The sequence below is a fragment of the Mauremys reevesii genome, linkage group 1 (assembly GCF_016161935.1).
Source record: "Mauremys reevesii isolate NIE-2019 linkage group 1, ASM1616193v1, whole genome shotgun sequence".
In the NCBI taxonomy this organism is placed as follows: Eukaryota; Metazoa; Chordata; order Testudines; family Geoemydidae; genus Mauremys; species Mauremys reevesii.
In genome coordinates, this window is record NC_052623.1 from 195,192,754 (window position 1) to 195,217,858 (window position 25,105).

General features: G+C 41.7%; 1 long non-coding RNA gene across 1 annotated transcript; it reads left to right on the forward strand.

The window, feature by feature from the left end:
• Positions 1-886: 886 nt before the first annotated feature.
• Positions 887-21,376, forward strand: LOC120397717. The gene is made up of 3 exons (XR_005593956.1): positions 887-979; positions 11,298-11,458; positions 21,158-21,376. It is a non-coding gene; the product is annotated as an uncharacterized LOC120397717 (long non-coding RNA).
• The last annotated feature ends 3,729 nt before the right edge of the window (positions 21,377-25,105 follow it).

The following is a 25,105-nucleotide window of genomic DNA, read 5'->3' on the forward strand; positions in this document are numbered from 1 at the left end:
TACCCCCGTTCCCTAAATGCCCACCTCAAGGAGTGAACTCACTACCCTGGGTTTAGCAGGCCAATGCTCAAACCACTGAGCTATGCCTCCCCCACTTAGTCACATAAAGCATGGTTCTCCTGTCACTCTCACAGACAGCAGCTCTGTGCTAGGCGAGAGACAGTGAGAGTACCCTGCTACTGAATTCCTAGAGGAACCCAGCTTAATGCACCACTACAGACCATGGACATCCCACCAGAAATCCATGCCAGCACAGGTTAGGACAGAACCATTGTGGATGCAGTTACACAGGGCTGGCATGGCAAGGGCTTTTTAGTGGAGGTGTGCTGCCCAGGTTAACTCTGTAGTGAAGACATTAGAGATGGGATTTGTTGACCCTCAGAGTATGCTACAAGCCTTATCTATTTTCTAGGATTTTTAAAGGCTGGTTAAAGTAGCGTCATTTTTACTGTACTATTGCAATTTGCTTTTTTTCCAATCTGTTCATGAATAAGCCAAGTCATTTGTATTGGGATTTACCCTTAGTCTGCTCTAGACCCTAAAGTCATTTGCGATGTACTTTCAATATAGGCAAATGTATTTTTAGTGCCTGCCTTGGTCCAGGTGCTGGTCATTGCTGTCAGTGGTTGTTATCTGGAAGAAGTGGCTGACTACAGCAGAGCCATGAGTTTTCTTGAGGAAGCCAGACTTTTTAGGTTAACTGTAGTGACAACCTCGGTCATAAAAGGAAAGTAAAATGTGAAGTTGCCTTATGTAACTGTGGTTATGGTGATGATATCTAGCCTCAGCCCACGGCCTCATAAAGGGCATGCAATTGTTTGTTATCTAATGCATGTGGCTGTAAAATCCTTGGTGTCACCTAGCAATTTCCTCTTCTCCACAGCCAAGAAGGGTCAGACTTTTACTAATGAAGTGATGATAGTGGTTCTTTATGCCTCCCCATCGCCTCTAACCCCAGCTCATCACACTTCTCTACAAGGTTGGCTATGCCCACAGCTTCCCATTTTAACCATTAGCCTTTTATCAACATTAGAGATCATGACAAGAGAGAGAGCTGTGAGGCTGCAAATGGGGGAAGGAAGCAGTTGAGATGGGAGGTTTAATTTTAGAAAGCTACTGGCACCTGGTAGAATGAAGGCTGAGCAGAATGGTTTCCACCTCTCCCCTAGTCCCCCAGTCTCTCACCCACCAGCATGGTTTCCACTCTCTCCACACAGCTCTATCTTTTAAATCTGAGCATAAAGAAAAGCTGAGTCACAAATGTTAAAATACTGCAGCTCCCCCATTTATATGAGAGCGAGAGAGAGAGCCACACTCCACACCCTCAACCCCACAAACCCAGTGACACCAGGAGCCTGGTTGGCAAGACACTGACAACCACCTGCTGCTCTTTTTAATACCACATTGTGAGGAGCAGCAGCTATTGAGAGAAGCCTCTGCCAGAATGCAGAATACTACAAAACTGGATGACCTGATGAAGAGAGAGAGAGAGAAAATTTAAATTAATAAAATCATAGGATGGGACGGGACCTCAAGAGGTCATCTAGCCCCTGCTCCTTGTCCCCTGTCCACCCCCATCCAACCCCCACATCCCTGTCCCCTGACTGCCCTGACCACTATCCATGCCCCTGCCTCCCCCCCCAGGACTCACACCCCCTATCCAATCGCCCTCTGCTCCTCGTCCCCTGACCACCCCCTCCCAGGACCCCCTGCTCCTAACTGCCCCCTGGGATCCCACCCCCTTATCCAACCCCCCCTGCTCCCTGTCCCCTGACTGCCCTCCCAACCCCTATCCACATCCCCACCCCCTGACAAGCCCCCCAGAACTCCCACTCCCAGCCCTCCCTGTTCCCCCTCCCCAGAACCCCCCCCCAGAACCTCCACCCCACACCCTCCTCCCTGACCACCCCGCCAGAACCTCCACCCCATGCAACAACCCCTGCCTCTCTGACTGCCCCCCAGGACTCCTCGCTCCCTTACCCAACCCCCCTGGTCCCTGCCCCCTTACCAGCAGGAGGAGCTCACAGCGGCGACACCCAGCCAGATCCAGCTGCACATCCCATGCTGCCCAGTGGGAGTGGCGGGCTAGAGCTCAGCCTGCACAATGGCATGGCTGCAGGGAAGGGGGGATAGAGGGGGAGGGGCCGGGGACTAGGCTCCCCAGCTGGGAGCTCAGGGGCCAGGCAGGATGGTCCTGCGGGCACTGTAGTTTGCCCACATCTGATCTAGACCATCCCTGACAGGTGTTTGTCCAACTTGCTCTTAAAAATCTCCAATGATGGAGATTCCACAACCTCCCTAGGCAATTTATCCCAGTGCTTAACCACCCTGACAGTTAGGAAGTTTTTCCCAATGTCCAACCTAAACCTCCCTTGCTGCAATTTAAGCCCAGTGCTTCTTGTCCTATCCTCAGAGGTTAAGAACAATTCTTCTCCCTCCTCCTTGTATAACAACCTTCTATGTACTTTTAAACTGTTATCATGTCCCCTCTCAGTCGTCTCTTTTCCAGACTAAACAAACCCAATTTTTTCAATCTTTCCTCATAGGTCACGTTTTCTAAGCCTTTAATCATTTTTGTTGCTCTTCTTTGGACTTTCTCTAATTTGTCCACATCCTTCCTGAAATGTGGTGCCCTGGACTGGACACAATACTCCAGCTGAGGCCTAATCAGTGCAGAGTAGAGTGGAAGAATTACTCCTCAAGTCTTGCTTACAACACTCCTGCTAATACATCCCAGAATGATGTTCTTGCATCAGTGTTACACTGTTGACTCATGTTTAGCTTATGGTCCACAATGACCCCCAGATCCCTTTTCGCAGTACTCCTTCCTAGGCTGTCATTTCCCATTTTGTATGTGTGCAATGGATTGCTCCTTCCTAAATGGAGCACTTTGCATTTGTCCTTGTTGAATTTCATCCTATTTACTTCAGACCATTTCTCAAGTTTGTCCAGATCATTTTGAATTTTAATCCTATTCTCTAAAGCACTTGCAACCCCTCCCCGATTGGTATCATCCGCAAACTTTATAAGCAGCAAAGAGTCCTGTTGCACTTTATAGACTAACAGACATATTGGAGTTTGCCTCTAAACTAAAATTGAAGTCTAGGGTTCAAGTAGTGGGGACCAGGAAGTCCAGAATGTCCCAAAAGACACAGGTTTAGATCCCAATCAGGAACCAGGAAAGAACCGCAAATCCATGGAGTTCTTACCCTCCCTCAAGAACCCCCCCCCTCCCCTCCTTACACCCAGGAGAGGATCTAACTCTCCTTCTAGGACCTCCCTTCTCTCCCCCTTCTCTACACCCAAGGAAGGACCCAGAAAAAAGACTAATAGAAAAGAATTTAAGAAAAGAAAAAAAAGACAAGAATAAAATAAAAAAAGAAACAAAAATATCAATATAACACACTCCATCTCCCAAGAAAATCCCTCCCCCTTTCTCCAGTAAAAGCAATATCAGCAAACAGAAATAAAGCATTTCCTTTAGCAAACACACAAAGCAAACAAAGAATTGCAAATAAGCAAATAAATTAATAAATCTAACTAAATATAATTAAACTCTAAGACTAAAGAACTACTCCAGGAGAACTTGGAAACTTGGAGTCACTTCTTAGATTTCTAAAGAGTTCTAGAGTAAAGAGTTCCTTAGAGAAGAACAGACTTCTTATTCTCGTCTTGGACATTTGGTGTCTTCTATGGTGGTCTGGTCCAAAAACAGGTTTAGTACTTAATGTTAACCCTTAACAAGTAACCACATACTTAATGTTCCCCCCACCAGGCCAACAGTTGGAACTACTGTTCTAGAATTTAACAGTTAAGACCACTACAAAACAAATAAATTTACAAAACACAAACAATACACAAAACATATTGTACTACTAAAACAATGTGAACAACAACAACAAAACATTACATGACACACTTTTATGCATTTATGCATTTGACCGGGCAACGTCCTCCTCCCCTCCCCCCCCACCTCCCAGTTTTTGGTGTTTCCCACCTGTGCCACATCCCAGAATGACCCTTGGGAGAGCTTGTGCGGTACTTAGTAAGCTTTACCAACTGTTTTTGAAGTTTGCCTTTTTTGTGGTGTCCACCAGAAAGAATGTATATAACCACCCTTTAGAACAAACAACTGAAAGGAATTGGGTAGAGCAAAGAAACTGGAATTGGGTAGAAGAGCTGAGAGGCAAGCTGTCTTAAGGCTGTCATCAGCTTCCTGCTCGGCTCTGGAACTGTTTCCTTGAAGCTGGCTCTGGAGACACCAAGCTGAGACTGGACTGTGGTCCTGGGTCCAGACTGTGGATGTGGGTGATGTGATGAGGTTCGTTGATGAGTGGGTTTCGTGGCTGCTGAGGGTGGACCGGTGAGAGTCTGGCTGAGCCTCTTGGCTGAGTTGTCTGCTGCTTGCTTGGGTTGCTTGTGCTGGTTTAGGCCCGTTGGGGCCTGGGAGTAGTGTGTGCTGGGCGCCAGTTGCTGCTGCTGTTTTGCTGGGCGCTGTTCCAGTTCGGTCCTGGAACTGGATGGCTGCTGGCTCTGCTGCTGTAGTGGCTGGGATTGGGTTCATTGCCTCTGTCTGTCACCTGGGTGCTCTGGCCGGTTTGGGTGGGACCAGGGATGGGAGGCCTGGGATGGGAGTGCCTGGGCTTGTGGCCTGGCTGCGGCCGCTGACCGGGCCTCTTGGCCTTGGTTGGCGGCCAGCTGCTGGCTGGGGAGCATGGGGATGTCATAGCATGGGGATGGAGCTCAGCTGACCAGTAGCAACCAGTCTCTTTCTGGATGCTTCAGATATGGGTCCTACACCCATGACAGGTCCTTTCAAGCCTTTCTCAAAGGCCTCAGTGTTTTCTCAGTGTTCTCACCTGCCAATCTTGGGATTTAAAATGGGGCCTCTGAGGTGCCAGTGACAGTGCAGTGTGTGTGGCTTCATGGTGTTTTGTTTGTGTTGTTGGTGTGTTGCTTGCTATTTCTGGTCACACCCCTGCTGCTTCAGGCTCCTGTGCTTTGGCATTGATTGAATAGAAAGAAACAAAAGCTTTGATTTTTTGAAAAAAACTTTTTTTTGCTGGCTTACACACAACTAGAATTGGCTCTGGCTTAACAAAAACTAGAAAATTTGGTCTAATGCTCTCCCAGTATTTCTAATGCTAACAAAAAAAGAAAAGAAAAAAAAACAAAAAAAAAAAAAAAAAAAAGACAGAAAAAGAAAAAAAAAAAAGAAGAAAAAGAAAGAAAAAAAAACTAAGAAAACTGTCAAAAAACTTTACTTCTGAAAATCTAAAAAAAAAAAAAAAAAAATAAAAAAAAAAAAAAAAAAGAACCCTCTCCAAAAAAAAAACTTTTTTTTACTTTTTTTTGACCTCACTATATGGGGTCTGCTGTATGGGGTCTTTACAAAAAAAACTAAGAAAAAAAACTCAAACCAAAAACTAAACTCTGAAAACCAAACTGCTGAAACTGCTTGCTTCCCTGAAAACTGCCCAAAACCTGCAGCCACCCTGAACAAAAAAGAAAACTGCCTCAAAACAAAGCTGGCTGAAAAACAGCCAACTCCAGAAACTGCTGAAACTGCTTCCAGAAAGAAAAGTTAGAAAATGCTTCTTCTAAACTGCCTCTCTCTCTGCTTCTGCTCTCTGCTCTAGAAGAAGAGAATAGCTAGAAGAAGTAGCTAGCAACTGAAAAAACCTTCTAACAATGGGTTGAAACTCCGCTGCCACCATCCTCCTGGTCTGCACCCTCACTTGAAGGGGGGAACAGGGGGTTTCAAAGTGAGAGAATTGAGACCACCATGTGATGTGGGTGTCACCTCACTTTGAGCTTGTGGGAAGATGGGGACCCGAAGTTTAACTTTTCTCTTAAAAAACTAGTTTAGATCTTACATACCAAGATGCCACACCAATCAACAGAGAATGACAGGATCCTTCCAGTCCCCACCAATTCCCCCAAAATGTGGTTCCCCCAACCCCTCTTCATGGGAGAAGGAAAACCCAATAATTCCCCCTCCTCCCCCCTCCCCCCCCTCCCCCCTGAGAGGAGAACTGATCTAACTACAGAGATAGGGATCCTCTCCCTTTCCTTTCCTGAGAATACACCAAGGAAAGACCAAAACAGTCCTTAATAGAAATTAAAAATTAAAAGAAAAAACAGAATCTCTATAAGCCCCCAAGACACAGCTGGTATACATACCTTATAGGGTATAATCAATCCCCCCTCCCCCTTTCCCCTTAAAAAAAAATCAGCAAAAGCAAAATAAGCAATTTTAAATAACACACACACAACACACAAATGCAAAAAAAATCATAAGAATAATTATTTACGCCTAATTAATACTCACTATTAATTAATTAAAACTACTCAGGAGAAGGGAGAGGAAGAGAGACATCTCTGTTAGAAAAAAAGAGTTTTCTCTAAGAAACACAGACAAAGGCTTCCCTCCACAGAGATTTGAAATTATCTCGTCTCTGATTGGTCCTTTGGTCAGGTGGTCACCAGGTACTGCATGTTAACCCTTTACAGGTAAAACACACGTTAACCCTTAACTATCTGTTTATGACATGGAGCATGAGCTTTCGTGGGTGAATACCCACTTCGTCAGATGCATGTCATGAAACCCACGAAAGCTCATGCTCCAATACGCCTGTTAGTCTAGAAAGTGCCACAAGACTCTTTGCTGCTTTTACAGATCCAGACTAACACGGCTAACCCTCTGATACTTGAAACTTTATAAGTACTCTCTATGCCATTATATAAATCATTGATGAAGATATTGAACAGAACCAGACCCAGAACTGATCCCTGTGGGACCCCACTCATTATGCCCTTCCAGCATGACTGTGAACCACTGATAACTACTCTCTGGTTTTCCAACCAGTTTTGCACCCACCTTATAGTAGTTCCATCTAGGTTGCATTTCCCTAGTTTGTTTATGAGAAGGTCATGCAAGACATTATCAAAAGCTTTATTAAAGTCAAGATATACCACGTCTACCGCTTTCCCCATCCACAAAGTTTGTTACCCAGTCATAGAATCATAAAGCTATTAGGTTGGTTTGACATGATTTGTTCTTGACAAATCCATGCTGACTGTTACTTATCACCTTATTATCTTCTAGATGGAGCAAATAATTAAGCAATCAATTTGCAAACATTATCTTTCTGGGTACAGAAGTTAAGCTGACTCGTCTGTAATTCCCCGGGTTGTCCTTATTTCCCTTTATATAGATAGGCACTGTATTTGCACTTTTCCAGTCCTCTGGAATCTCTCCTATCTTCTATGACTTTTCAAAGATAATCGCTAACGACTCAGATATCTTCTCAATCAGCAACTTGAGTATTCTAGGATGCATTTCATCAGGCCCTGGTGACTTGAAGACATCTAACTTGTCTAAGTAATTTTTAACTTATTCTTTTCCTATTTTAGCCTCTGATCCTACCTCATTTTCATTGACATTCACTACATTAGATGTCCAATCACCACCAGCCTTTTTGGTGAAAACCAAAACATTAAGCACCTCTGCCATTTCCACATTTTCTGTTATTATTTCCCTCCCCTCATTGAGTAACAGGCCTACCCTGTCCTTGGTCTTCCTCTTGCTTCTAATGTATTTGTAGAATGTTTTCTTGTTACCCTTTATGTCTCTAGTTAGTTTGATCTCGTTTTGTGCCTCGGTCTTTCTAATTCCCACCCCCCCACACACCATACTTGTGTTATTTGTTTATGGGGGATGAGGGGCTTGATTTAGTACTCTCTCTCAGATGGGTATTTCTGCTGGGTCTGCATTCTGGAGGAGTATTCCTGTCACCAGGGCTATCAGTCCTCCACCTTTCAACAGCACAAAATTCCCTGAAAATTTTCCCCCAACACATTAACATTTTTTTATTAATAATAATATAAATATAGACATTATGAAATGTATCATTACTCCAGTGTTACAGATGAGGAACCTGAAGCACAAATTTGTTAAGACCTTCTTTGAGAGCAAGTTCATGGCAGGCCTACAACTCTCGTCTTCTGGCTCCCATTTCTGTTTGCTAATCACTAGACTGCATTGCCTTCTTAAAAGCTGTACATGTCAACTGTAAAGCCAAATGTATGTAGTTTGCAAGTGTTTTAGTTTGGCCCATCTGTGCAATAAAAAAACCCCATTTACTGTGGCATTACAAGGTGTTAAGGGCATTATATCAAGAGAGCAGTTATTCTATAAAACAGATGTTCACAGCTTGAAAATCTGTTCCTGAACTGAATACATTTATGCAAGCACCATATGCATCAGCCTTGGACCTGACTCAGCTGGTAATACCTGCTGTAAAGACTGTGGAAAGAAAAGAGGAATTGCTACCACCCCGCAAAATCCCCTATTGCCATGCAGTGAGATGTGAAAACACTCCGTCAGTTCAGGAACAAGCTGTAAGTATATCAGTCCGTTGCCTTACCACAGGGGATGTACTGACACAAATTACTGGTGTAACTTAATTCCTTGGTGTGTGATGGAGTGATGCAGAACTGTGCATTTCAGTTTTCAGGAATTCCTGCAAACCCCAAACCTGAGTTCAGATCATGCAGCAGCTCTTGTTTCTGAGTTGCGCTAATACTGTGTTTGAACAAACTCAGAAACTCCATGGACATCTCCAAGTGGAAACAAATAATCCCAGCACTACTGGAAACCTGCCTACGTTCACTGAAGCCTCTGAACCTTCTTGCAAACCTGACCCTATGTAACATGAGTTGCCCAACTCAAATGCATAGCTACTGTCAGGTTATTGCATCAACAAGTGGGCCTCTGAGCTACATGGACAGACAAGCCGCCATGCAGCTTGGGTTTCAGCTTTGTTTCCTTGATATACCAGAGAGCACATCTACTCTATACAACACACAGACATCTAGTGGCCGAATAATATACCTCAAGCACACTTATCATTGCAGACAAGTGCTCACTTACCCTTTCTCCCCACAACTGCTAAAGCTACCCACTGAACTGGTTGAAGGCATGATCAGAGGGAGATAGGCCCTGTTTTCTGCTGAGACCGCTAGAGAAAGAGGAACTCATCATCTTCACAAGAGGACTCATATGGGATGTTATCCTGCTTGAGCATCCCTGCAGAGAATGCGAGACAACAGGGAGGACAGCATCTAACCTATCAGAACAACTTGCTGCCAGCCAGCAAACCCCATTTCCAGTCACTACATACTACTTCCCATCTATGTATTGGATAGTAATAGACTTTCCTGTTATTTTAGTTAGAGGTAGTTAGGTTAGTAGTTAGTAGTAGTTAGATTCTTTGCTGCTTAGTTAGAGGTAGTTAGGTTGACAGCTGGTGGATATTACAGCAACATCTCCACTCTAAACAGAAAGACCCAGTGCAAGTCAGATTACTCATCATGTGCCGCATCAGCACAATGTAGAGACTAAGGCTCCCAAATGATGAATTATTACTATTTAAAAACTGCCCAAGTATCAAGGCTTTTGGACAGATAGAACAGAGGGCTAAGCGAATAAAAACCCAGTGTCTAACGGCTAGATTTCTTCAACAGTCTGAGAAAAACTCAGAGTTACTACAGACTTTTACAAGAGTGTGCTTCTTGTACAGCTAAAGAGACTTCTGCTTTTTCCCTTTCTGTGAATGACTTAAATTTTTAAAAAATATTTTAAATTGATATCAAGCATGGATATTATGTGATGTACCCCGTAAAACAGGAAAATTGATTGAATCTAATATTATAAATAAAATGTGTATAAAGGGAAGTCAACTATAAAGGATATAGCTTTGCGCAAAATATTGTAAACTTTAACGACAAGATTTATCTCATGGACAGTCCTGTTAGAAAAGAAAGAGGGTGCATTCATATTGATTTATTTCAGGTTAAATAAAGAAGTAAGGATAATGCGCTGTGTTGAAAGAGGCAGTAAACAGAAGGAACTGAAACCAAATAGTGTTTTTATAAGGACACTTGACCACTGAGTGGAATAAAAAGAAATGTAACTGTTTGGTTAATAAGGCAGAGACCCAGCTCAGCCATACATACTAAGGTCCCACCGTTATTGTTAAAGCAAGGGGAACAGAAATGGAAGATTTATACAGCTGCCTGGGTCTGCTAGAGAACAACAGTGCTTGAAGTGACTTTGCATTCTATAATGGACCGTTAAAAAGAAGTTTAAAGAGAATCAAAGAATATGGAGGGGCTTGGTGTAAATTATATGAACTTTAAATTGGACATTTCAGCAGCAAGCAGAGTTGATGGAGAAACTGCAACTTGAGCAAGCATAGCTGCAAGGATGGCCAAGAGATGCACTGCAAAGGGGCCCATGCAAAGTGACTTGAAGAGGTAATTTGCTAACCACAGCAAAGCAGCCTGTGTTAAAGGTATGTCTCAAGATGGTTGGGCCTAACTTGCCTAACACAAACTGGTGTGACAAGATGTGTTACACAAAGAGACTGGAAAATTCCAGTTCCAGCAACAAGAACTCCAAATCTGATGTCTCATTCCCCGATTGAATGGTGAGAGATCACAACTCGCATTTTGGTTGGACATTTAGCAACGCTGGAATAGATAACTAATTGGCACAAGTGAGGCCCTGTTCTGAGGGACTCAGTCAAAACTCTTAACAAAATCACCTTCCCAAGATAGAAACTGAGCACAAGTGTTATTTTCGATTGTGGTTATGTGATTTGATTCTGAAAACCTGAATGGCTAAATCATCCAGTTTTCTAATTTATGTTAGTCAAATCATACTCCAATGCTTTTCTGGGGTCTTTTAGATTAGTTGCTGCTGTTAAGGATATTTAATAAAACTAAATTCAGCTCCTCAGTCCATTTCTTTATTAAGTCATCAAAGTTAAAAGAACCCTAAGAAATGTGGTACAGGTAATCATTTAAGTAGTTGCTTAACTAAGGTGTGTTTTATACTCCATGTCTCTCACGGCAGTGTTAGATATCACTTGTCATTTTGCTCCAGGCATTGGTACCTTTTGACAGGCAGTTTGGGGAGTTCCCATTGCCGCGCATGTACTGTCACCTCTAATTACCTGCTGCTATTGCTGGTTACTTTGGTTCACATTAAACTTATTCAGAAAAGTCACATTCTCAGGTTTGATTACAAAGCACAGCTAATTCAGTGTCCGTCATGGCTAAGGTGAAAAGTGCCAGAATTGTAGACCAGGCTCTTTTTCATTTTCCTCAAGCTCAGAACTTTTGGGTAAGTGTCTAGCAGTGGGCTCTTAAGCCATTTTATTCATTTAGGAATGGTCCCCACAGTGTAAGGGGTAAACAATGATGTGTAACATTTCCAAGTGTTTCTCCAGTATAGACAAAGCCAAAATGAGTTGCCTGGAGGCTGACCGAGCTGAAGATGCCACAAGTGGAGCCATGAATCACTGTCTGATAAACCTAGGAGCTTGGTGACAGGAGGGAGGCAAGCAGACATTCAGGTGTAGGAGTTCTAACCTTACTCAGTTAAGAAACAGTAAGTTGCAGCATTTATCCTAACCAGTTTTTTTCATAGCATATTTCATTCTTGTTGAATTCTGTTTCCTGTGTCACATAATTCTTGCTTTATTTAAGTCCGGTGGTACTGGTGGTAGTTACTAGAGGACAATCACTTGGGGCATTCCTGAGAGAAAAACTAAAGCAACATTAGAAGGGGTTAAGTGGGGAGAAAAGTACCAGCTTGAGTACTCCAAGACACGAGCCAGTAAGGGGGAAGGGGTGTGTGTGTGTCACACATAGTAGACCTCAGGTAACAATAAGTGCAGGAATATTATTTTCTCACCTGACCCCAGCCTTTAAATATGACTGAGGCATGCAACAGAAGTTACATGTTTTGTGTGGTGGGTTTTGCCCAACTCTAGAATAAGTGAAAGGTTGGCTTTTCTGCTGCACCCACCAGGTGGCAGGAGAGAGCATACATTCAGAGCTCAGGGACAAGCTCTAGTTTCTTTCTACACTAAGGGCCCTGCTCCAGCAGAGGAATTCACGGTCAGACCCTTACACCTGAACAGAGGTTTGGTGAATTCAGTGGGACTGTGCAAAGGCACAGTGGGGCACCTGCCTGGACCTGTTTGAAGCAGTAGGGTCTAAAATTAAATCCAAGTCATAATAACCCCCAAAGCTTATTTACTGGAAACAAGTTCCCCTTTCTGTGATGACATTTTTTACTATTGTTATTTTAAAAAACATTGCACCTATTAATGTGTTACTGCACTGTAGGGCAATGCCTTTGAGTGCACAGATGCAAAATGCAACTGACAAATGGTTTCCTTTCTGAGAAAGATAGGTGTTTTTCAGCAGTTCTTTAGAAAAAGAAAAGGATGTGCTGCATTTGGCCATGTGATCAGCTGGAAGCCCCTTTAGTATGTGTTCCAGTTACAGGGAGTTGACTGTTTCTGAGTTGCGTCGGGAGGGAGGGGAACAAATAAGAGCTCAGATACTAGGAGCCTTTTTTTTTTTTAGGGCTGTCAAGCAATTAAAAAAAGTAATTGCAATTAATTGCATGATTAATCACACTGTTAAACAATAATAGAATACCAGATACATTTTTGTGGATGTTTTGTACATTTTCAAATATATTGATTTCAATGACAACACAGAATACAAAGTGAACAGTGCTCACTTTATATTTTTTTTATTACAAATATTTGCACTGTAAAAACAAAAGAAATAGTATTTTTAATTCCCCCATTAAAAGTACTGTAGTGCAATCTCTTTATCATGAATGTTGAACTTACAAATGTATAATTATGTACAAAAATAGCTGCATTCAAAAACAAAACAATGTAAAACTTTAGAACCTACATGTCCACTCAGTCCTACTTCTTGTTCAGCCAATCACTCAGACAAACAAGCATATTCACATTTGCAGGAGATAATGTTGCCCGCTTCTTGTTTACAATGTCACCTGAAAGTCAGAACAGGTGTTTGCATGGCATTGTTGTAGCCAGCATCGCAAGATATTTACGTGCCAGATGCGCTAAAGATTCATAGTCCCTTCATGCTTCAACTATCATTCCAGAGGCTATGCACACTGATGACAGGTTCTGCTCAATAACAATCCAAAGCAGTGCAGACCCGTCACATGTTCATTTTCATCATCTGAGTCAGATGACACCAGCAGATGGTTGATTTTCTTTTTTGGTGGTTTGGGTTCTGCAGTTTCCGCATCAGAGAGTTGGTCTTTTTAGACTTCTGAAAGCATGCTCCACACCTCGTCCCTCTCAGATTTTGGACGGCACTTCAGATTCTTAAACCTTGGGTCAAATGCTGTATCTTTAGAAATTTCACATTGGTAACTTCTTTGTGTTTTGTGAAATCTGCAGTGAAAAAGTGTTCTTAAAATGAACAACATGTGCTAGGTCATCATCCAACACTGTTATAACATAAAATAGATGTCAGAATGCAGGTAGAACAGAGCTGGGGACATACAATTCTCCCCCAAGGAGTTCAGTCACAAATTTAATTAACACATTTTTTTAACGAGTATCATCAGCATGGAAGCATGTCCTCTGGAATGGTGGCTGAAGCAGGAAGGGGCATATTAATGTTCAGCATATCTGGTATATAAATACCTTGCAATGCCAGCTACAACAGTGCCATGTGAACACCTGCTCTCATTTTCAGATGACATTGTAAATAAGAAGCAGGCAGCGTTATCTCCTGCAAATGTAAACAAACTTATTTGTCTTAGCAATTGGCTAAATGAGAAGTAGGACTGAGTGGACTCGTAGGCTCTAAAGATTTACATTTGTTTTGTTTTAGAGTGCAGTTATATAAGAAAAAAAAATCTACATTTGTAAGTTGCACTTTCATGATAAAGAGAATCACTACCGTACTTGTATGAGGTGAATTGAAAAATACTATTTCTTTTATCATTTTTATAGTGCAAACATTTGCAATTAAAAATATAAAATGAGCACTGTACACTTTGTATTCTGTGTTGTAATTGAAATCAATATATTTGAAAATGTAAAAAAAAATCCAAGAATATTTAATACATTTCAATTGGTATTCTATTGTTTAACAGTGCGATTAAATTTGTGATTAATTTTTTAATCATGATTAATTTTTTAGTTAACCGCACGAGTTAACTGCAATTAATCAACAGCCCTGTTTTTTAAAAAATGGTGCTTAAAGAACTGCTTTCCTTGAGTTATATGAAAAGTCACACTTGCTCACCTCCCTCACTGCTTTGTCCTTCAGGGCTGTGTTTCCATAGAGAAGCAAAAGTTATATAGATCCTTTTAACAAGCAGTTTTCAAACATTGCAAAGATAGCACCCTTTTTTTTTGAAGCCTGCAATTTTCACTTGGGGTTTTATTGGTTTACACAGGAATCCCCACACATAGCACACTTGGTTAATTCTGCCAAGTGCGTTCGGTTTAGAAATCTCTCATCTTCTGAATTTTGAAGTGATTTTAGGGTTGGTGGAAGGTGCCAGCCTAGCAGACTGAATAGCCTTCATTTTAGCCAAGGAAGAGATACAGCAAAGGCAGAAGCACTGCGAATCCCCTTACTCTGCTCCCCTCCCCACATGCCTCGTTCTTCACTTAGGGATTCCCCCTTCCAAAGCTCCATTCTACAGCCTGTTCTATCCTTTGCCCTTGCTGCTGAGAGCAAGTTATGCTGTGGACCCTGCATCTCTAAGAACCAATTACCAACCTGAGGTAATGGATATATTTTGGTTAGGTCATTCAATAGCTCTCAGACGATGACAGCTTTCAGTCACTACTGCCTACTGATATGGCCATATTCAAAACACATTATTTCTATACTCAGGATTTTACTTTCAGTTAACTGATTGCCAGTTAACTTGAGGTAGTTAATGTATTTGTAAAGGCTAGTCTGGACACTCCTGAAATGTTTGTGGTTTATCAGCTAGGGTAAACTGCAGATAGCTGTAGCCCTGCAAAAGCATTTAGGCTATTCCCTGACAAAAATCATGTCCCCCTCCCCCCCTTCACACACATAACTAATTCAGGTTAGTTATCTTACTGTAAAACCCTAGTGGAGACAAGGCATGGGTAATTTTAACTGCTGTAGCTAGGTGAAGTTGACGCTATAACCTCTATCCATGGTTGAGCTTGCCTAGCTGCACCATGAAGATGACTACAGTGACTTACATTCAGTAAGATTTTACAGCGAGATTGCCCATATGCATGAGTTATGTTGCTATAAACATCCCCTTTTTTTGGGCAGTGAAGGCGCAGCCTTAAGACTAGTCTACACTTGGAAAGTTTATTAGGATTAAGGTTTGGTATTGTAGCAACCTGCATGGAACCTGGAGAGAGGAGCACAGTTTGCAAGAGGGAAGAGTAAGGAGAAGGAATCAGGAAGCCAGACGGTGTGCACAGGGCTTGATAAAGTTGCAGAATCTCTGTAAATAGTTCTGTTAATAAAGAGCCAATTGAATTTTACAACCATGCAGTGGGCGCTCGAGTTCTCGTGCTTTCTGGCTGCAGAGCATCCACCAAGCTGGTGGGTAGGGCTGGGGAGTGGCACTTCAAGGTGGTTCAGCCTGGGAATGCTGAAGCTAGGACCAGGCAGGTGCCAGAGCCACCAGAAGCCCGAGCTGGGGAGAGGGGCAGTCCTGACAGCGGACCCCCCAGCAGGGAGGAGATGGAACAGCGCACACACAGTGGGCCAAACGGAAGACCCTCATGGGCCTGATCTGGCTTTCAGGGGACTCTTTTGCTGCCTCAGGGCCCCCTGCAATTGTTTGGGTTATAGGTGCCTAATGCTGCCACTGCAAGCATGGAGTCCTTGCATGTTATTACCCAGCATGCAGTACATGAAACAGATGGAATTATTCAAGCATAACTATTATGCTTTAAATGTATACAAGTTTGAACCCCTTTATGCTGGAATAGGAGTGCCTCATCCTGTTCAACTTGAACCAATGAACTAAACAGGAACCAGGCACTCACATTCCAGAATAAGAGTGTTCAGATTTGGAATTATTCAGGAATATCTGTTCCTCAACAGCTATTCCTAAATAGCTCCATATGTTAACAAGTCCTTAGAGAGTGTCCAGACTAGCCTATACAAATGTGTCAGCTACTTCAAATTAATTTGTCATTAATTATCTTGAGATTAAAAAAGAACTGTGAAGATGAAAGACCATTCACAATTCCTAGCTACTCCATCCCAACATGGTCAAGTTTCCAATGAAAAATACATGAAGACTTTTTAAAAGCAAATGTTTGTGATTTAAAAGAAAATGCAAATTCTGTCCCAAAGATCCTCTCAATAAGTCACCTGTTAGGGAAAGTCTATTGACTACTTTGTCTCTTTGCTGTCTGTGCCTCTCCTCCTCATCCTCTGTGGACACTTTATTTCTGATTCCTTTGTAAACTTGGACAGTTTTAACTGTAGATTTTCTCATGAGATAAGTAGAGCTGTGTGTCTTTCTCCTTCGGGATTCAGACTTTTCTGATCCAGAATAACTTGTCAGAAACAAAGCCAAGTATTTCAGCACTGAAGTCTCTTTCCTCCAAGTTTCTGTTTTGTTTAATTTATTTGTAACCTAAGGACAGAAGCGAGAAAATATCAAATTCTTAAAAAAAAAAAAAAAAAAAAAAAGTCAACCAGCCAGAACTCAATCCCTTGCATATGGGCATAACTAAAGAAGGTAAAGACATACAACATGGATACAGCAATAACATTCTTAATACCAGAAAAAGTCCAGATTGTTTAACCCTCATATTTATTGCATTTTACAAACTACCACTAAAGTGAACGTATAATAATGGGTGCCCTGATGATACCTGAGACCAACTCTAAGAGTCTTTCCCTGAGAGTAAGCTATGCTCTAGCTGCTGGGTTTCTCAGCCCCTTTTCCCAATGTGTCCCTCCTTGAGCATCTGTCTTAGTTCAATCTGGTCAACTTTTTAATAAAAGTGTAAAACACTTCTCTACATGTTTTTGAGCCTTGATGTTCTTTTTATGGTGTTCCATTCTCCTTCTAGTTCCAGGATTGTATTCTACCTGTTTGTGTAGTGCTCTAAAAATCTTAGAGATGGTGAGAAAGTGGTGGGGTTCTCTTGATCCCAAACCATCTTCTGAGCCCTTGGCTATAGCTGATATCTCACAGGCACATCCAACTCTTCTACTATCTCATTCCTGAAAGATCTACACCTCCATCTCTATTCTCCCTGGGAATCAATATTTTTCTCCCCGAAGGCCTGGGGAACAATACCCTAACAGCTGCAATCTGGAAGCCTCAAGCTTATTGTCCCCACATGACATTCCAGAAACTCCTTTTTCTAGGATCTCTCTTGCCCCTTCAAACACTCAGTTATGACCCATTCTCCCATTTTCCATATTACTACTGCAATTTCCACAGCTCTGACTGCCTTCCATGGCCTCAGTGCCCCTTTTGATTTAATAAGTGAAAGCCTTTCCTTTACAAATCTCTAGGAAAAGGTTTCCTCAAATAGCTTGAGTCCTGGTGCAGACCTGCCTCTGCCCTAGGAAGTGGCAGAGGCTGCAGCACCTTTCCTGTTCCTGAGGCTGCAGTATTCTTGCCACCCTGTCTTACTCCATAGTGGGAGCAGGAACAGAAAAGTTCTCTTCAGCAGAGCATAGAATAGCCTCCCATGGGAAAGCATGGAAAGTAAGAGTAAGCAGAAGAAAGGGAAGAGGAAAAAGGAGGCAGGAAAGAGTGAGTCTTTTTTTTTTTTAAGTGGGAGGAGAAAATGAAATGGTCGGGCCATTATAACTAACTTAAGTGGAGCCTTGCCAGTAAGAAATCCTGCCCTATTCCTATTACATCCAGACCTCCAGTGCTCAGATAGTTCATAGCAAGGTTACTAGTGGTTTAACCAAGAAGAAGCATGCTTTTGCCTCAGCTAGTATGCCTGCTTTTTAGGGACCACCAAAGTCCCAGTCCAGCTATAATAATATGTCAGGCGCACATACACCTGGCTAAATTCAGGCAGGCATCAGAGAGTGATGCAATGCTGACGTTTGTTGACCTGCACCTGCTTTACACAGGTCTGAATTTGGTCCAGCGAGTCCAGACTCAGACTGGAAGACCTCTCTAACTGGTTAAGCCATTCTAGTTTGTGGCCATCAGTTGGCAGATGCTCTGCAGTTAATTGGTTTACAGTAACACTACCCACGGTAGTCTAACAAGGGAATGGAAAAACTTGTATTATAAATCCCTCTTAAGAAGTCAGAGACATTCCCTATTGTGATTGACAAAAGAAGGGTTTTTTTGTAGGGGTGAAGGGACAGGCAATTATAATGTATGAGTAACATGGTCTTTATTTTCAAAGAGGCAGCAAAACTGGAGGAAGGGGGAGGATCAGGGCAAAATTTAAGATGCCTCATGCAAAACAATATTTCTTGATTCCAGCCCTTAGCCCCCACCCCCAGAACATTTTTAGGAAAGATTGTGCAACCTGGCTAGACGTGGGAAATTCCTTGGTAACACAACATTGGTAATTGTCTGATACAATAGCTTGCACAGCAGGTCAGAGCTTGCAAGGAAGCACAGTTGCAGAAAGATGTTAAATTGCAGCCTTATTTCTGACATTCAGAAAGATTAAAACAAAATATAAGTAATTAAATAAAACCATAACAGTACATCCTTTAAAAAGGGACTTTCCAAACATTTCTCTTTCTACTTCCCCAATATTTGAGATAACAACCTGCTGTAAAAACTGCCAGAATTACGGGGGCCAAGGAATTGGAGCTGGGGAGTCAAAAAGCCAAAATGAAATCATATTTTTTGTCAGTTTTAAAAAAGTTCCCCCCCCTCCCAAATCACAGAACACTCCAGGGAATTGCTGGCACTTGCTCTGTGCCTGAGAGCAGCAGCTGATGTTTGGAGCCTGCTAGGGCTCCAGTTAACTTAATTCTGATTGTAAGAAAGAAAAAGTTATCTTCTATTTGACTGGGTCACGAGGGAGTTTACACCCTAAGGGCCAAACTCTGCCACGATTTACAGTCAGTACAAGCCTATCACAGTCATTGGGGTTGCACATGAGAATCTCTGGCAGAATTTGGCCCAATTAGTGTAAGGAATAAAAGTGAGTGTAAGGAGTATGGTAACTAAGAGTCTTCTTCCCAGCTCTACATGCCTCTCCTAATTAAAGAAAGAGTCAGTGGAAGAACCCCTGCGAGGGAATAATACCAGTCAGCTCTTATATAGCACTTTTCATCAAGAGACTTTAAAGTGCTTTACAAAGGCAGTCAGTATCATTCTCCCCATTTTACATATGGGAAAACTGAGGTCTAGAGAACAGTCATACTGGGTCAGACCAAAGGTCATCTTGCCCAATATCCTGTGGCCAATACCAGGTGCTTCAGAGGGAATGAACAGTACAGGTAATCATCAAGTGATCCACCCTCCCCAGCTTCTGGCAAACAGAGGCTAGGGACACTTCAGAGCATGGTTTTGCATCCCTGCCCATCCTGGCTAATAGCTATTGATGACCCTGTCCTCCATGAATTTATCTAGTTCTTTATTGAACCCTGTTATAGTCTTGAAGTTTACAACATCCTCTGGCTAAGAATTCCACAGGTTGACTGTGCATTTTGTGAAGAAATACTGCCTTTTTTGTTTTAAAATGGCTGCCTATTAATTTCATTTGGTGACCCCTAATTATGTGAAGAAGTAAATAACACTTCCTTATTTACTTTCTCTACATCTGTCATGATTTTATAGACCTCTGTCAGATTCCCCCTCAAGTCATCTTTTTTCCAAGCTGAAAAGTCACAGTTCTATTAATCTGACACTGTTCCATTCCCCTAATCATTTTTGTTGATCTTTTCTGAACCTTTTCCAATTCCAACATTTTTTTTTGATGGGGTGACCAGATCTGCACACAGTATTCAAGATGTGGGCATACCATGATTTATATTGATAGCATATGATATTTTCTGTCTTATTATCTATCCCTATCTGAACAGCCTGGGGTTCATTAGGTGCATTAGATTAGGCCTGCTTATTTGAAAATGTTTTTCTAAGCCCACCTAGCCTTCTTTCTCCATGGATCCTCAGCAGCATGATCCATTTAAGCCAAGAGAGCCAGATCGCCTGAGCTGGCATAAATTCGTGCAGCTCCACTGAAGACAAAAGGAGCGATGCTAATTTACACCAGCTAGGGATCTTGGTTAAGAGTCTATGGTCTGTTAACCCAGAAACCCTGAAGGAAAGAAGAAACCAGATGGGATGGGGAAAGCTTGAATCAGAACCCATCAAAATGACAACTATTGCAATGAAAGCCTTTTCTTAGCCTAGTCTTTGAGGTGCCTCATTCTCAAGTTGTTTGGGTCTCTGATTTCTTCCTTCCTGTGGTGTTTTTTGTGTGTGCCAGTTTTCCAGCTGGCATGCCTTTATGAGTCAACACTACCATTTCTAGCATCAGATTTCTCATGTTTAGTAATCAGTCTTGGCCAGATGGAAGACATTCACCTACAAAACTAAAGGATGCTAGAAATAGTGGTGTTGACTCACAAAGGCAGGCTTTTGCCTCTCATTCAGTGTGAAACAATGGACTCTCATGGTATCAAGGCAGTGATTTTCATACTTGCTCATACCATGCAGCACATTTTAATGCCCTTAGGATTGAGGATGCCTTGACTGACTCAGAGTCCTTCCGTCTCATTCATGATCATGTAACATCCTCGTGGTAATTATAGCAACTGCTTACTTGGAAAGCATTTAATCTTTTAATACAGTTTAGCAGCTGTAGTCCCAGCTAGCACCATGTGAGTAAGCCTGCTCCCCGTGGACCAAGGATTAGAGTTTGGGAACACAGCTGGTCCAAAAATTTCTATTCCGCAAGAAATTCCGATTTTAACATTTCTATTTCATCTCAAATCATGATGAAAAGCTGAACTATTGACATTTTTTGCAGGATGGAGAATTAAAAAAAATGTTGATTTGGAAATGTTGAACAGTTTGGGTCAGTTCAACATTTATCTATGTTTGCTTGCAATGCTATGGGTGCCCGCCCCCATCTCCCATTTTCCTCTATTGGCACAAGGAAGCCAAATTAAGATTTCACAGGCATGTTTAATTCTGTCATTTCCTAACTTCAGAGTGCTTGACTTTGCAATCTTAATAATGTTCTTCTAATGTAGTTTTTGTATGTGTGATACATGCTAAACATAAATCACTGATTTATTTTTTAATACCTCCTTCTGTTTTCCCTCTCTGCAGCCATCACATGTTCTTGATGCTCTTGATCTTATGGCAAGAGCACAGAGAAAAGCACCACAGTCAAAATGAGGCATAGACTCCATACAGGATCAGGTGATTCAGAGGAACACTACAGTAGGCAGACATGGGATAATCCGACACCATGAAGGTCTCATCCTAAACTACAGTAGAGATTGGTTTCAATCCTGAAGCATGCTCTGGCTATTGTCATTATCTATATAAATGTCATATTCCTCTTTCAATCTTACTGCATTCTTGGTCTCAATATTATCATGTTGCAATGTGTTCCACAGTCTAATTATGTGTTGTCTGAAAAAGTCTCTCTCAATCAGTTTTGAATTTATCACACTTTATTTTCATGTAACATCCCTTGGCTAATAACACACAGAGAATAGAATCTATTATTTACCTTCATTAGACCATTTATTATTTTATATATTTTTATCATGTCCCCTCTTCGGTGAACAATCCCAATCTTTTCAATCTCTCTTCATACATACCTCTAATCATTTTCAACTCCCTTTAATTCTGCAATGTCCTTTTTGAGATGGGGTGACAAGTGCTGCACATGAGGTAACATCATTGACTCCCATTCCTTGCATCTCCTAACACCTTGGGTTTTTTTTGTTTGTTTGTCTGTTTTTTACTTCAGTTGCACATTGACCAGAGGCCTTATTGAGTTGAGTTGATTCAGTTAATTTAGTACACTGCAATATGTATGAGTAGTTTAAATTTTTTCGTCCAATCTGCATTATTTGACATTTATCAACATTGAACTTCATCTATCATATTGTCCATTCATGTGAGTCCCTCTGAAGTTCTTCAAAATTTTCTCTGCACTGAATCTAAATAATTTTGTGACTACATTATCTATTACAAACACTACCTTCAGATAGTATCAGAGGGGTAGCCGTGTTAGTCTGGATCTGTAAAAGCAGCAAAGAGTCCTGTGGCACCTTATAGACTAACAGATGTATTGGAGCATGAGCTTTCATGGGTGAATACCCACTTCGTCGGATGCATGTAGTGGAAATTTCCAGGGGCAGGTATATATATGCAAGCAAGAAGCTAGCCTAAGGTGCCATAGGACTCTTTGCTACCTTCAGATACAAGGTCTCCGACTTCCTGTTATATGGTTTGTTAAATATGCCAGCCCAGAAGTCTCAAAACCTGGATGTCTAAATTTAGGGTCCTGAATCTGTATTTAGACACCTACATGAAGGTGGCCTGATTGTCAAAGGTACTTAGCATCCGCAAATTCCACTGAAGTCAATGGGAACTCAAAATACTCTGTAACTCTGAAAACCTAAATTTAGATGCCTAAATACAGATTTGGATGCCTAAATTTAGGCACTCCAGTTTAGATATTTTGTGTAAAAATTTCAAAAGCATCTCAGTGACATGGGATCCTAAGTCCTATTTTCAAAAGCACCTCAGTTGCTTTTGAAAGTATTACCTTTTATCCTTAAGCTATAAGAAAGTTGGATCCTGGAATGCATAGAGAAGAAATAGTACAAAGGCTAGGGGGCTGTTAAAAACTGTGTACCAAAGTGCTGTGAAATGCATTTGTGTTACTACAATATTTAAGAAAGTCATAATATAAAGAAAACTATAATACCTCCTTTCTCCCACCTTTTGTTGGTTTGGTCTACTGAGGATGTAAGCTCTTCAGGGCAAGGATTTTCTCTTCCTATGTGATTGTACAGCACCTAGGTGCTACATGTTAGACAAATAAAATAGTAATCTGCATGGTACCAAACTGAATCTAAGATCTTGGCTATCAACATGACCATATGAGAACTGGAATTTTACTCTTTTCATAAAGACCTTATGCTAACATCACATGCAAGGTATTTCAATACAGTAAGTGTCCTTTTTATGGAGAGATTTATAGCGAACAAGTAGGAACATTATTATTCTTTGTTAAAGCAGCAAAGACTCCTGTGGTACCTTATAGACTAACAGACGTTTTGCAGCATGAGCTTTCGTGGGTGAATACCCACTTCGTCGGATGCAAGTAGTGGAAATTTCCAGGGGCAGGTATATATATGCAAGCAAGAAGCAAGCTAGAGATAACGAGGTTAGTTCAATCAGCGAGGATGAGGCCCTCTTCTAGCAGTTGAGGTGTGAAAACCAAGGGAGGAGAAACTGGTTTTGTAGTTGGCAAGCCATTCACAGTCTTTGTTTAATCCTGAGCTGATGGTGTCAAATTTGCAGATGAACTGAAGCTCAGCAGTTTCTTTTTGAAGTCTGGTCCTGAAGTTTTTTTGCTGCAGGATGGCCACCTTAAGATCTGCTATTGTGTGGCCAGGGAGGTTGAAGTGTTCTCCTACAGGTTTTTGTATATTGCCATTCCTAATATCTGAATTGTGTCCATTTATACTTTTCCGTAGAGACTGTCCAGTTTGGCTGATGTACATAGCAGAGGGGCATTGCTGGCATATGATGGCGTATATTACATTGGTGGACGTGCAGGTGAATGAACTAGTGATGGTGTGGCTGATCTGGTTAGGTCCTGTGATGGTGTCGCTGGTGTAGATATGTGGGCAGAGTTGGCATCGAGGTTTTTTGCATGGATTGGTTCCTGAGCTAGAGTTACTATGGTGAGGTGTGCAGTTACTGATGAGAATACGCTTCAGGTTGGCAGGTTGTCTGTGGGCGAGGACTGGCCTGCCACCCAAGGCCTGTGAAAGTGTGGGATCGTTGTCCAGGATGGGTTGTAGATCCCTGATGATGTGTTGGAGGGGTTTTAGCTGGGGACTGTATGTGATGGCCAGTGGAGTCCTGTTGGTTTCTTTCTTGGGTTTGTCTTGCAGTAGGAGGCTTCTGGGTACACGTCTGGCTCTGTTGATCTGTTTCCTTATTTCCTCGTGCGGGTACTGTAGTTTTGAGAATGCTTGGTGGAGATTTTGTAGGTGTTGGTCTCTGTCTGAGGGGTTAGAGCAGATGCGGTTGTATCTCTAGCTTGCTTCTTGCTTGCATATATATATACCTGCCCCTGGAAATTTCCACTACTTGCATCCGACGAAGTGGGTATTCACCCACGAAAGCTCATGCTGCAAAACGTCTGTTAGTCTATAAGGTGCCACAGGATTCTTTGCTGCTTTTACAGATCCAGACTAACATGGCTACCCCTCTGATACTTATTCTTTGTTATCACTTTAATTGAGCAAGACACACAATAGATACATCTTTTTTGCTTATGATTTTGCATTCATGCATACTCATCTGAATGTGGAAACATGCTTCATTTAACCTCTGTACCCTGATAAACAAATTTTTCCCTTGTAATTTGTAATATGTTTTTATTCTAAAATAATCTTTGCAGATTCCCATGACTGCTAGCCAAATCTTGCCTAACCCATTGGATGAGAAGCCTGTTTTATGGGAAAAAGTAACTTAGTTCAAATCTTTGAAGGGTTACTTTTTAAAATAAATTCTTTGTAACAGGCCCCATGTCTTCTATTCTTAGTGTCAAAATTAATCACTATTTTTGGTACTTAGTTACAGTTAGAGAGATAGTCCACATTTAGAAAAAAAACATTTAAATAACTCGCAGTTTGAGCAGCAAAACATAACATACAGTAAAGAAAAATTCAGTGCAATAATTTTTGCCTGGGTACTAAATGGAAAGGAGCCAAATAAGGACCACAGAGTCAAACCCTTTTGAACTTTGTGGGATGTTTAACCTTCAGTATCTGTATGCAAGCCTTCCCCCTACAGTTTTGATTGTGACTGTATCGATTTTTTGGTGACAACTCATCTGACAGAGATCTCAAACAGCTGTTCCACCAGGATTTCACATAAAACAATGAAAACCTATTCACCTGAATGTATCTCGGGGTTTTTTGCCATTCAGGATCAAAATTAAATTACAGCGCCTTCCAATCCAGATCAAACCTGAACCATAACCCACCCCACTACAGCCAAATTAAAATATTCCCCTGA